This window comes from Melospiza melodia, chromosome 2 (assembly GCF_035770615.1).
Source record: "Melospiza melodia melodia isolate bMelMel2 chromosome 2, bMelMel2.pri, whole genome shotgun sequence".
Lineage (NCBI taxonomy): Eukaryota > Metazoa > Chordata > Aves > Passeriformes > Passerellidae > Melospiza > Melospiza melodia.
This window is the reverse complement of record NC_086195.1, coordinates 139891570-139906329: the sequence shown is the minus strand read 5'-3', so window position 1 is coordinate 139906329 and position 14760 is coordinate 139891570. Positions and strand designations below refer to the sequence as shown.

Here is a 14760-nt window from a genome sequence, read left to right as displayed (position 1 = left end):
TCCTACAGAGGGAGTGAGGAAGGCAGCTGTATCACTACTGCTAAATACTTTTCCTTACTAAACTCTAGATCAGTTATGCTGTGACATGAATCCTTATCCATAGGAGGAAAAAAAAAAGGTTTAGAAAGACTGTACATCACCTAAAGTCAGCCTGAAAGTGCAACTATGCAAATTGAAGTAAAAAGCACTCTTGAAGCTTAACATCCACTGGCAATGATTCACACTTCTGTTTACACTTTGGAAATCCTCTTTGCCTTAAATTTTCTCTTGGGGACATGTGTTTTTACAAGACAATTTCTCACTTCCATCTTCTCCTGCCTGGAACAGAGCTACTCAAGTAAAGGCTGTAACTCTCAGCAAACCCTACCAAGTGTAGAAAGGATTAGGTAGGGGTGCTATTATTTGCCTTGTGATTGCTGAAAAGAATGCATTTTCATTACATTGGAGTACCCTACTTTCTAAAGACCTTACACAAGACAAAGGGATGATTTGTATGTTTGTATGTTGTTCCCAGCTTTCAGGAGATTCAGTTTTCTACAAAGATGTCAGTTGTGCTAAGAGTTTGGTCTTTTCAGCAGCTTAGGGGAAGGTAATCCATTTTGCACTTAAACTGTACCTCTACCTTTCATGTCCTAATATGCCCTCCATTATTTTAAATTGCTTCATTTTCTTTGCTTACAAGTGCTCTACTTCTCTAATCTTGGAAAATTTGCCCTTCCTCACACTCTACCTTTCTGACTTGCAATAAATTAGCTGCTGAACTCCATGACAACAAAATAGATTATGTCTCCTCAAGCTGTCTCCTTATGTCTCAGGCAAGTTTGAGGGACCTTGTCTTCTCTGACAGCTCCTGTCCTGGTTTTCCTGCAGAACCCTCCAACAGGGACTGCTGAGTGAAAGGAGACAGTTCTGGTGCTGCTTTACCTGATTGTTCTGCCACTTTCATGAGCATTTGCTTCCCTGGCTATCAATGATGGCTTTTTATCCTATTCACTTCATAATTTGACCAATTTAAACTTTTGCAACCTCCTCATTGTTTTTTCAGCCAGTATCAGTGCTCCTACTTGATTCTCACCATTTATAGCCATTAACTGTTCCATCACAGAGGCAAGTGTCTGGCTACAAATCTGCAGTAAGGGTAGAAGAGCAGCCATTCCTAAAGTTCAGCTTTCAGCCAAACCTGTATTTTAAGAGGGTTTTAAAAAGTGTTATTATCATAGCCTGGATACTCTTACCTAGTAGGATCTAGAAAATAGGAAGGTGAGCAGACTACCAAAATTCCTGCTAATTAGCCCAAGCTGCCTGCAGTATGAGTGAAATACAATCTGAAATCATTTGGCTTTGGGAGGCCTGTAAAACTTAATCAACTGTTTCATTAATTGCCTTGTCACTTTTTGACCCACAGGGATAGAGTTTCTATTTCTGCAGACAGCAGGAATCCAGTACTAATGTCAAGTAAGCAGCTTGGACTAAAGTGAGGGATACTTTGGTGGAGACAGGGAAAACAAAGTTTGTACTGCCTGCATGTAGACCAGAGAACAAGCAGGTTTTTTCAGAGGTGATATGCTCAACCCCTGCAAATTCAGGTTGAAAAAGTCTTTTGATTAGAGTTAGAAAAGGAGCCATACCCAGCAAGGTTCTGTGTCCTCATCCCATATGGATAAATACTCTAATCCCACAGAAGTAAAAAAACCCCCAACTTTACTAGTGGTTTTAGAATATCCTTTCTTCTGAAAACACTGTAACTTGTTCAAAATTCTGTGTGCAATCAGCTTAGCAACATTCTGCCTGTTCCACACACATGGGAATTCTCACCCAAGCCACCCTGTGAATTCCCTGCCACTCACTGTGCAGCTATCAGCTTCTTCATGCTTTAAATAGCTCCCTGCTCCCAGCTGACATTCCCAGCCCACAGAGATCTCAGTATTCCCCTGCAGCTCCTCAGTTTGGGAAATCTAGAAATAACATGCTGTTTTACTATTATCCTTGCAAGCTGAGGTGAATCTTCTGGAGATTCTTCAGTAAAACCAAGAGAGAACTCCTGCATGTGCAGCACTGAAATTCTGCAATACAATACTGAGATCTTTAGCTGGGCTCGTTTGTCACCATGGGGTTAAGTCCCCAGGATGGCTGGTGCCTCACGTAAGAGAAGCCTGGATTATTTGGCCATAGACTTAGAAAGGTGGCTCCAATTTCAACTAAAAATACATTTGCATTCCTTCTGCCTTATTCTTAACCACACAGCTTCCCTCTCACAAAGGCACAGCCCTTGTGCACTCCTTTCTCCCCTGCCCAGACTGTCTTTGCACAACCCTGTGTGCCTCTTTCCCAGCTCCCACTCTCAAGCCCCACATTGCTCCCAGATTTAAGGTCCCAAAATCATCCAGAACTCAACTGATTTCTTCTTGTTTAGACAAAGACAGAGAAGATTTCAGAATTTGAGGGTTGTATTATACAAAGTACATTGGTGGGTAAGATGTTATATTAAAATAAAGTCACAGAAATAATTTCATTCCATTTGCACATGGTTTACAAATTTTTTGCAATTCTTGTTTAACCAAGACAGGTTTCTTTCTCAAAAGTACTTAATTATATGAAATACTGAAGTACACTGTATTGAATCACATTAAATGCCATGAAGTAAACCTTGCTTTTTACTAAGTTAATTAAAAAGTATTACTTTTACTCAGATGTAATCTGGACAGAATATTTTCAGATTCACTGTCCCAGAAGCTCAGTATAACACAGAATTTGCTAACTTCTTTACAAACAAAAAAGAGTAAAAGGCTAGATAATCATGACCTTCTTGACATTCCTTCATGTTTCACATCTTCTAGGCAGAGATGCTGGGGATCAGTTCTTTCCTTTAAATTAGAAAACAAAACAAACTGAACAACCACCTCACTTTTCCCAGTGTTTGGTTTGGAAAGACTAAGATAATTTGAAAAAGCTGTTTTAATGCATTGTTTTTTTGGTTTTTTGGTTTTTTAAAATGCTCTTGCCCTGTCAGTAATTAACAGATCCAAGTAATTTTAACTGGGTAAGTTTTCTTTCTATTCTATTTTCGTTTATTGTACAGCCAACCTCATAATTGGCTGCCAATTCATTCAGAACTGTTCAGTATCTTTGCAAGCTTCTAACAAGAATATGTTTTCTTCACTAATTATTCTTGAAGAAGGTAATTTATACTATTAGATGTTCTTCAGGTCTACTTTCCTGTGGTTTATGAGCTCTTGCTAGCTTCACTCATCTGGAGAGCAATAAGACAAGTAAGTCTCCAAAAAATAATATTAGGGTTTACAACAAGCCACACAAGGGATAGCATTTTGAAACCAATAATTATAAAAGTTTTATGTTAAAATATTTCGGTAAATTGTAAGTAAAGTCCATTGGGGTTTTTTAAGAATGAAAATATTTTTCCTGGAGAAAACATTTGTGACTGAAAGGGCTGTGTGTTGCCTCTGGGGACGCATTTTACTGAAAGCAAAGATGGGGAGTGACCAGTTGGCTAAGAATCATTGAACAGGCTTAGAAAATCCTGCTCTTGATGCAGCTGATTCTGGCAGTAGCTTGAAAAGTCTTGGTGTGATCTGGTACCTTTTCTCACTGGCCAGCCATGACCATAGCGTTTCCATTTCCCAATTTTTTGGCAGCCTCTGTAAAACTCTTGATATCTGAGAGTGCAGTTGCTGAAAGCTTGAATCAAATGCTGCAGGCACTGAAGAGTCTCCCAAGAGCACCATGAATAAAATGCAAAGTCATTATGTGTACATATCTATAAACCCAACATGTGCTTCATCTTACTTTTCTCCTTGGTGTTCATCTGCATCCTTCAGTACATAATTATCATTTTTGAGTGTGCATTTCCTTACCTATCAGGGTGTACCAGCTTTGGCTCTCACAATACATTTCATATTAGCTGTCCTCTATGTTTGATACATTGTTTTAGGAATGCAATTATTTTTTGCTGATATCTCCACCACTTTGATTCATAAAATAAATTAAAACCACTACAACAGGAGGTAATTTATGAAACACTAAATAAGAAGCTCTCCCCCCCCAAGAGCTAAGACAAGAACAAAAGGAGTAATCAGGGGTGATAATTGCATTGTCCCAATCCATTTTCTTTGAAACCTTATTACAGCTGTCCCAAGAACACGTGCATTATCCAATCCAAGTAATGAAAGAGAAATTCTAAAAGCTAATTGTCTATATAAAAATCTAGAGTTGATTCTTTACTCCTTGGAAATAGGAAGGTAATTGCATTGCTGTGCCAATTCATGATCATCACCACTGGGTATCACATCCAGCCTCAGAGTACCAACTTCTCCCTTTCATAAGGTGTTGGAAGAAAAAAAAAACAAAACCTATTCAAATATTGCAGTGAGACCATTCCAGCACAGATGTGATTTTCATTCATCATGGGTCTGTGTCTGAGAGAAAAATGCATGCAAGATCCAGTGGCTAAAAACTGAAGAGAAATCTTGTGGCCTGGAGCAGGAGGATTATCCTGACACCTTCAAGCTTTAAAATCCTTTAAGCCACTACCCAAGTTAGGAAAACACTAACATCTCTTCAAGCATTCCTTCCAAGCCACAGGAAACTAGAATGAGAAGGGGAAACAAATCACAAGTGGTTGCATACTTGTAAATTTTTGCTGCTCCACTGCCCACATTTCATGGCACAGGAGTTACCTCCGATGGCAGCACTGGGGGTTCTCCAGAGGCTCTGATCAAAGAGCAGGCCTGGAAACTCTCTTCACTCAGCAAGCCTTGGCTTTGCAACTACTGCAGAGACAGCAGAAGAAAGTGAGAAGAAACCTTGCTCACCATGGGGAATGAGGATACCAAAGATAAGGGCTGAAACGCTTTCTGACTGAAATGTAACCCTGTGAAAAAAAATGTATCAACTCTGCTTGGGAGTGGATGAAGAAAGTCCTAAGAAAACAACATGAAACAGTATCTCAAATTATCCATTGTTATTTCCACAGACTTTGTTGGGGGCTTTGTTGTTTTTTTTCTTCAAGAAGAAATCATTAGGAGATAAATTTGGACACCAACCTGCCACTTACTGCTGCTTCTGCTACTGCCATGGCCCCAAGCTGATGGTACAACAGCAAGAGGCCAGCAGCCAAAATGCATTAGGAACCCAGCTGACATCAACATCTCTGCTGAATGTCTTGTACCACATTAATGTCTTGGTGCAGATCAGCAGTACAGATATTTAACAGTGAATTTTATGTGCAGACAATGTTTAACAGGCATGCAGTACCATAAACATGCATTTTACAGCAGAAAGAACCAGCCAGGCTCATCTCATGAACAAGAGGAAAAACAACTCTGAATTCAGCTATTGTAAATATCCTAGTAGAAAAAGGCCATAATTATTCATCTTCACAAATAAAAATATGACTGATAAGTATAATCCCCCCTTTGGATTAAAATCCAAGTTTGCTTGGTGCTGAGGTAGAAGAGTTTCAATAAATGTAGAAGTGTGTGAGAAAATGGTGTCTAGGAATTTATCTTCCTTGATGATAGATCATTATGATTATGCAAATCATTGTGCAGCAAATAGAAATTAGAGGTTATTAAAAATAAAAATAAACCTGCAGTTTCTCAGTGATTTAGTGAAATGCTTGCTCAGAGTATAAGGGCAAGTGATCCTTTTATGCAAGGCCCATAGGCCCAAGAGATGAACAAATCATACTCACAAAAATGACCAAAAATTGGGGATCCAAACTTGTTTTGATTAGGTGTGGGATTTCTATCCTGTGCCTTTAAAAGCTGGCAGCTTAGCAAAACCATCAAGTTGCATAATTTCCCACTGGCTAGAAAAATACTGCTGATGATCTCTCAAGTGGAACTGAGCAAAAAACCTTATCTCATGCAAACAGTGAGATGTGTATTTTTGGGGATTCTTTTTTTCCCTTCTGTGTTATATAATAAGAAATCAGGTGTGTTTTCCATGGAAATACTGATTCCTCATTTCAACTGCTATTTTTTTAAGAGCTGCCTGCCCTCAATGTATATTGATTATAGAATTATTGATTAATCTGTTAAAAAGGCCTGGAATTTGATTACTGCACACTCAGTGCAGATTAATGAATCTGCAGATTCAGCTAGACAAGATCCCTGTGCTCATCCCTCAAGCAAGGATGTTGAGAAATGAAAAAACCTGGCACATTTATCCTGGACTTCTCAGGTTGTACTGCACAAACAGATCAAACGGAGCCCAGAGCAAATGGAAGCATCCTAAACCCACCATCCCTTACAGCTCAAACCCACAGCCTTTAACAGCAGTGCATCTCTCAGCTGGCAACTGCATTTTTTTGGCCATAACAAGACCATGTGTTGTTCACAATGGCAGAGCCCAAAGTGATGCACAGTGAATTAAGTAGAGAACTAAGAAGCCTCCCTGTGCTGCTGCTATTATGGAATCATTTTTGTTCACTCACCTGGAGGAAGAGCTGCTTTTAACTCTTCCCTTCTCTGCCCTCTCCTGTGTTCTCTCTGTTGTGTCCATTAGCAAAGGGACCTTCCTGGTTGTGCCATTTTGGAGCTGGCATTCTTAAAATCCCAGTTTGGAGATGAGGAATTTCAGGTGACACCTGGCAAATCCAGAGGACACTGCTGAAACAATTCCAGTGTTCATCCATCTACTGCATATGGAATATAAGGAAGAGGAGCCAACTCAAAGGTTTCTGAAGTTCATTATGTTTTTTTCCAAGTAAACAAAAAAAGTAATTTTTCCCTGAAGAGTAAATTATTTTTCTTCATAGTCTAAATTTTTCAGTAAGTGGATTGAATCTGATGGGTTTTTAATGTTCCTGTAAATCCAGGAAAATGTATTAGAAATTGCTAACATTTATCATGTTCCTTGGTAGAATAGTTAGAGACTTTGGTTAAAAAGAAGCCCCACACAGATTGTCTCTCTTGAATAAATACTTATAAGTAAATAACTGGGGCTGCTGAACAAATTAAAAGGAAATAAAAGATAAATAAAATGATATTTCTGCAAGAAAATAGTGTCCACATTTAGCCCATGCAATTTTTGTCAGAAGAGAGAGGCTAAAATTATCTCCAGCTAAACCAAAGGCTCTCACATACTTGTCATTTAGGAGCTCTTTCAGTGACATGCAGGCAAAGACTGGAACTGACAATTATTTCAACAGAAAAAAAGAACAACAAAACAGAGGTTAGAGGACGTGTTATTTATTGTGCTCATCTGACAGCCCAAATGCAATGAGATGAGGCAGAAGTGCCCAGGCACTGTTTACAGGAAGAATCATCTCTTGAAACAGATTTTCATTTCCCTTTGCTCTGTCATAATTAGAAATGTCAAATTTCTTTGGGGACGAAAAAGAATAAAGAGGCGTGGGAGAAGTTTTCGCTTCCTCTTCTTCCTTAGGAAATGAAAATATGAGTGAGAATTGAACTATCTCTCTGCAATAAATGTTTGTTTGCTCGGCCTAAAACATATTTACATTTTTGGAAGTGTGGAGTGCATTGCTCATAATCTAGTTAGTTCATCAAAAGTATATTCAGACATGAATTCTTTACCTTTGAATGATGATGAATCTGTTATCCAATGAACTTAACCTGAAATACCAGCAAATCAGGAAAGGTTTAGGAAATGCTGCATGTAGAAAGTAACAGGGTAGCTGAGAAGTGCAGGAAAAAGTGGCACACACAAGCTGTTCATAGATTTTGGATACCAAGGCATATCATGTTTCTGAAAACAATCTTGGAAAACTAATTTTATATAACAGCACATCTGTTATAGTGGACTTAGCATTGCACACAGGAAAAAGGAAGCACAATAAATGTGGTTCACAAAATCCCCCAACCCACAGCAGTAATTGTTAAAAATTAAGTTGACTTTTGCTACACCTATGGTGCTGGGTATTTTGGTTGGTTGGCTGGTTTGTTTGTGTTTCTCTTGATTTCTGCAGTTAAATCCAGGAGATTCCGAGATCCTCAGGTCCTGTGCACTCCAGCTGGCTGACAAACCCTTACAAGAAATGTTTTGTTAAAACATGGTCCTGTGCCATGTTGGAACAGCATGTTTCTTCTCTCCTTTCTTCATTTCATATTGTTTTGTGAACTGAAGATTCTAAAGACATTGAGTTTTCCAAACATTTCTGTAAGGAAATAGGCTGCCTGTGTTGTGAGAGGGGTGCAGTGGCTCCAACAACATCAATTCCAGCTCGCAGCTGCGTTTGGATCCCAGTCCTTGGCTCTGGGCATGTGTCAGGCTGCCAAACAGCTCAACTTCCCAGCACAATGGGGAGCCCTCCCTGTCTCTGCTGGCTGCTCATGAGAAAGGGCTGTGGCTTCATCCAGGCCCTTGCTCAGGGCAATGCATGAAGCTTGGATTACATGGGATTCAGCTAGCTCTGCATGTTTCACGGCTCAGTGAACAAATCTGGGAACAAATTGATGGTTTAAATTGAATTTTGCTTCTGATGTGCCAAATGGACCACCTGGGTAGATTCCTAAATCTGAATGTCTGGCTGTGGAGTACCACCCTCTGAGGCAGCTGAATCCCATCCATCTGGCACCCTCCAGCCCACAGTTTAGCCCAGAAGTTGCATTTTTCTGAAGTGCACCCCATCCTGGGGGTTACCATGGCAACTGAGGGACGACTGGCAGATGCCGATCCTGCTGCAGCTCCGCTTCTGTCAGAGACAGCTCAACCACCAGAGCTCCATTTTATGGTCTTTATTGTAAGACCTAAGGTGGTGAAAGAGCTCAGGGCACACCTGCACAAACCCACCCCATTCAGAGCTGTTATTCCCCTATCAGTGACAAGTAATTCCATTTCTTGCACCAGCCTGTTTGCTGTTTTGAGAAAGCCCATGAAGCACTCAGCTTTGCCCTCACACAGCTCACCAAGCAGTGCAGCAGCAATGCCACTAATGGTTTACCAAGAAACACACGTGCTCCCTCTCCCCCAGAGGTTAATGTGAAGCTGCCAGTGTGGAGGCACTTGTTAGAAACTGAGTCACCTCCTATTTTTAAAAGGCTGGTAGAAGGGGGCTCACGTCAGAAATGTTGAGGCTCCAAACCCTGCTTTTATTATTAGGCTGATAAGGGATGATAGGCAAATTGTTTTCTCATTCATGCCCAATTTCTCAGTCTTTTGAAGAGGACTTTTGATGCTGTCTCTCTCTGTCAACTGGTTCTAACACCATTTCAAAGCTAAGCTGTGTAAAAGCTAAATATGATCACCACTTACATCAGCACTGAGGCAATTGCCGAGCACTGTCAGAGGAGGATGGCAACATTTGACTCACAGCCTCATGTCTTGATGCTACAGCATCCCCTGTTTGCTCTCTGGCTGCCAGAAGCCTTGGTGATATGGCTCAAAACCTTGGTGAGCACAAATCTGGGGCTCTGCTGCCAGGCAGAAGAGATTCCCAGCCTCAGTTTCCCATCTCCTCTTTCTTCAGGAATATATCCTGGTGGACGTCCCTTATTTTTCAATCTGTAGTTTCACTGAGATGTCAGCTGTCCTCTCATGGAAAGGAGAAGCCCATTTCTCTTCTGCATGGATCTGCAGCTTGGAAACACTTTGTTAGAGCTGTGTGGCCACTGCCCAGCAACACACAGGAGGTCACATCCCTCTGACAGCTTTTAATGCGGGACACCCCCTGCCATATTGCAGGCACGTGGCATTGGAGCATTTCCCTGCAGCCCAGCTGCACTTCAGTCATCTCTGTAACATCCCTCTGCTTCTAGACTGTCTTTCAGTGAACCACAAGATCATTGCTGCATTGAAAATTTTCCCCCTTCTTTGTGTCTAACTCACCTTTTCATTTATCCTCACATTGTTTGCTTTCAGCTGCTTTCTCCTTCCCAGGGAATGAATATGCAGAGGGAAGTGGAGACCTTTCTTCTGCTCCTCCTGTCTGCTCTCTGCCTGTCCACTGACAGACCAAAACTGCATCTTGGGTTCACTCTCTTAAACATTTGAGTCACTTCTCCAAACTGCTTCATGGAATGCCAGCAAACAGAGGGGAAAGACAGCATGAGAAGCAGGGTGTCAGAAATTAAATCAGTTTCTCATTTCTGTATCTCTTGCCCAGCTCTCCTCTGTAAGAGCCTGTAACAGTCCAAATTTAGAGCCTCCAGACTGCAATCAAATCCATTCAGCGCGGTGACGTGGCATTCAAGTGCTGTGAATGAAGCTGAGTTTCTGAGCCATCACATGGATTTTCAGTGTGCTGGGGGAGTGTGTGACTGTCACCCTTGGTGGCACCCAGGCCCCAGAGCAGGCACAGCGTGGTTGGGAAGAGAGAGGGGCTGGGAATTGCTCCTGCCATGGGGAGGGGGTGCTGATGGAGAGGCTGACTGTAAATCTGGGGGTGTGCCAGTCTCCCTGCTCTTGGGCCACAGAGAGAACCCCCAGCTTCAGTGTGCTCATTGCACAACCTTTACATGCAGTGGCACCAGGTGCATGGTATAATTTTATCTAAAAAGAAAAAAAAACACCTGAGAAAAATTGGAAAGAATTTTGAAGTAGCTCTTCCATGTCCTTGTGCCTGGAAAGATGCTGTAGTGCAACCAGCATCCAAGCCAAAAGGTTTTGTCACAGTGCCTGACTCTATTTTTAAAGCTATGTTCATTTAAAGAACTCTTCCTTGCTCTTTCTAATCCTGGGTAAAATAACCAGAAATTATTTTAAAGCACAGTATTTCCCCTTTGAGTGCTAATGGAATTAGACAGGTAACAGTCCCAAACATTCTCCCATCAACAAAGTGCTGCACGAGCATCCTCAGAGCTGTCTACTGACAACTATGGCAACATTAAGTCAGCAAGAATTGAACCCCCAACTCACCTTGCACAACTGTGAATGGTCATCACTCTCTGAGGAACAGAAACTCCATCTTGCAACTTGGCCAGTGTCACATTCAACCCAGCATTAAAAGTGCCTAGTACCTAGTGTTAATTATCATTCCTTTAGATGACTTAACTGTGACAGGTTTGTTTTACAGGTATGTGGTTTTTAACCAAAGTTCTTAAGAAATGAGGTGAGGAAGGGGAAAGTCTTGGAAACAGGGTCTGAGCATGGAGTCATGCTGCAGAGGGGAAGGAGAAGAACTGCAGTGCTGTTTGTGAACAGCTGCAGATTCCCTGGGAGTTGTTTTCCAATTAGTTACAAAGCTCGTTAACAAACTCTATTTAGAGGGTTTTCTATTTCAGTGAGATTTTCCTAAATTAGTAGCCATCAGTTCTTATTTGGATAGTGAATCTGTCAAATTCCATGGCCTATGCCAGTGTACAGCCATTCTCCTGCAAAAAAATAAAGGGCAGCATGATAATATGGTAGAGTAATAATCAGAAAAAAAGGAGCTTGCTTTGAAGAGTAGCATATCCCTATTTTTCCTGTCAAAACACCTTGCTGTGGGTTGTAGTAGTAGTTGTTTTTTGAACTTCAGTTTGCTCTGCCAGTAAAGGGAAATTAATCTAGAGGGGAACATTGACAGAAAGTTCTTAAAAGGCACCGAGAAGGTGGATGGTGCCTTTTCATCAAAGAGAACAAAGCAAATGCAAATACTAAAAGGAACATTTAAACCTGTGGAAAATAAATCTCTATTACCTTAAATAACTCAGGCTCAGCAGTACAGAATGTCACTGAGAAGACAAACTGGATATTCACACAGATAAAGGTATTTCTACACTTCATAATTCATGGAAAGAGCTTAAAATTGATTTCACCCCACATTTCAAAGACTATTTCAATCTGTCCTTAGGCAGGCAGTGACCTCACAGATGCCTCCTGTGTCATTCCCTGTGCTTCAGCTGAGGCTTTTGGGGGTGGCCTCTTGTTGAGTGTGTGACTGGATCAGGAGGAACATGGGCTGGGATCCAACTGCTGCTAATTGCAGCTCATTTCTTAACAGTGCTGCCAGCTCTGCCCACGGAACAGGACTATTCCCAAGGATTGGGAGTGATGGCCTGAGCCTGGCTCAGTGGGATCTTTCCATAAAAAACTGGCTTTCCATAAAAGAGTGGCTCAGCTCTCCCAGGCAGCCCCTCTGAGCATATTCATGCCCTGCACACAACCACACACACTCAGTGGTTATTTTGTTGGTACAAGGCCAGTAAAACTCTTATTGAACATTTACTTTTGGAATTTCTTCCTCAAAAACATCGTCTGGGATATTCTCAAAGAGCTAAAGGTGAACACAGTAGCTACTGTAATATTTATCTACTGCTTAGGTAAGAAATATTCACAATCCAAGTGATGCAGGATGATTTAACAAACCTTGTCCTGCCTCCATCAGGGGAGGCATCAAGAGTAGAACTCAGAGTGGTTTATACAAGCTCAGCATCTTTGTCATTTAAAGGAGATTGTGTCCTACAGCGACCATCTGCCCAGGCTTCAGGACACCAAATTATTTATCAGGAATTGTAGCAACATATCAGAGAAGTTACTTTTGATCTTTGCAATGGTGTTAAGAATATCCTTCCTAGAAGTGACACCTGAACCCTTGCTCTTCCCAGCACACAAGCAATGACAGTGCTGAAGTGGATGTGCAATCCTCACAGCAGGAGAGAGTGCTCCCTGTATCCTTATCAGCATCCTGTCCATCAGATTTGGGCTGCCATAAACGTTTTGGATATGTCCAAGAGCAGCAGGAACGGGGCACTAGAGGGAGCTCCAGCAGCACCGCCCACCTCCGAGCCCCAGCCTGAAACCAGACCCCGAGCAGAAATTTCCTTCTCAAGTGTGAGGCTTTGGGATGGCTTATTGCCTTGATTAACTTCTCTGCACATTTGGATAACATTTTCCAATATTCTTTTGCAGCTGCAAACTCTGGAATTGCCAGCATTCCCCATTTCTGCCAACAGCTCCTATTAGTGTATGGGTCTAGGAACTCAGATTTAGCCCATTACATAAATGTTAATTTAAAAAAAAGCCAACCCAAACACTATAGATATGTTTGTTTTAGAAAAACTGCCTGAAAAGCTTCAATGAAATTTGAAAAACCCTCCACATATTACATTTTTTCCCTTATTGAGATTAAATCCTCTTTTTAATCAGTAAGCCAGCAACTGTGCATCAGGAATTAAAGCTAATATTTAGCCTTTGAATAAATAAGAGACATTTTGGGAATAATGTTCCTACTGGGGAACTGTGGGGAAAAAAAGACAAGATTATTGCTGTTGGTATGCTCTGTGCTGGCAATTGCTATAGCTAAAGCAAAAGTGGCAGAAGCAGCTTTTTTATTTTTAGAAAGACATCCAGAGTGATTTATTAAACCTCTCTGGGGAAGACAAAAGCTATCATCTCCATATATTTACTTGAGGAAGAATTTATTTTCAAGGCAGAAAACTAATAATTTCTAAATAAGAAGAGTCAGGCTTCTGTAGAAACCCCAGGGCTAATTTTGGAAGAAATTACCTCAAAAATCAACTACAGAGAACCCAACTGCATCAAACAGTGTGTTACTCTATTTCATTCACAAAATTGCTCAGGAGCCCCAGCAGTAAAGCAGAGAATCCTATTTTATCTGTACACTAAACACCTTAGATATTTCCTGTATAGCTCTTTTAAATCTAATGAGAGCAGAACCCCTGTTATAAAAATTCAAGCTTAATTTACATGTGATAGAAAAACATTGCTCAGTGCAGTGCTATGAGCAGCAAGGTTTGAATAGTGCTAAACCCCTGTGTTCCTCCCTTTTCAAACAGATCCACCACAAAGTCATAAAACATTCTTTCATTTCTTACTGATCTAAACATGATTAAAATGTTATCTCATGAGAAAAAAACCCCTACAGTTATGCTCCCTTCTCCCACAGAAGGGCCACTTACTCCACCAGAAAAGACAGATATCCATATTAGCCGTTCCTCCCACTCCATTTCCTTAACAAACACCTTACCTTGACATTTTCTCCTCTCTCCTGCTGATGTTAGGTAAACATCAAACACTGAGCAGATCTCCATCCTCTCTCTCTGTGGCCTCCTCAGGATGTGATGTTTCCTGGGTTTCGCAGCACTCCAGTGTTTGAGGTGTCCATTCTTCTCACATCCTCTGCCTCAAAAAACCTCTTTCCCCAACAGTTATCTTCTCCTTTACCAAATTCTCTTCACTGCATCACTTTCAATGATTTCTTAACTGCTCCTTTAAAACAAGGAAACCACCCAGCCACCCTTATCCATCTCCTCACACTTTTCCTCTCCCCTTATGTTATTTTTCCTTTGCCCAAGGGAATGTCTTCACTGTTACTGCCAGCTGAGTTCCACATAATTCCCACTTCTCCTCCCTCACAAATTTCTCTTTATCTCTTTCAGTTGTTTTACTTTTCCCTTTATGTCCCTTCAGCCTGCCTGTGCTGTGAATCAGGACATCAGAATGTTGTGCTAATGTTCTTTTTTATTTAGTGTGGGGAATTCCTTTTGTTGATGTCAGCAAAGTTTGTGCAGCTCGTGTGATGAATGTGTATTTGAATGTCAGCAGGGTAATGAAGCCTCCAGTACCCACAATCCCCCTGATTTAGAATTCTTCCCAGCATTCTGTATTCCCCAATGGAGCCTCTCAGCATCTGCCATCCTTGGCAAGAACTGCCATTGAGCAAACAGCTCTTTCCACTGCTCCACCTTCCTTCCTTCACTTTCTCTTCCCCATTGCCATCCAGAAATCTGTGCAGGCAGGTAAAGCCCATAAAACAGACTGAACAGCCTTCCCAAATAATTGCTCCTAGGAAACAATGCACAGGAATTTTTGAATTCACGTTCCCTAAATCCAGTG

At 41.2% G+C, this 14760-nt stretch overlaps 1 long non-coding RNA gene across 2 annotated transcripts; it reads right to left on the bottom strand.

Annotated features, from left to right (window-relative positions):
* Window positions 1-6460: 6460 nt before the first annotated feature.
* Window positions 6461-14318, bottom strand: LOC134415260 (uncharacterized). 2 transcript variants are annotated; one of them, XR_010026988.1, is made up of 3 exons: window positions 13892-14318; window positions 10840-11294; window positions 6461-6658 (listed from the first exon to the last, which is right to left on the bottom strand). It is a non-coding gene; the product is annotated as an uncharacterized LOC134415260 (long non-coding RNA). The 2 variants fall into 2 exon arrangements; XR_010026989.1 differs by having other exon boundaries at window positions 6461-6607.
* Between the last annotated feature and the right edge of the window lie 442 nt (window positions 14319-14760).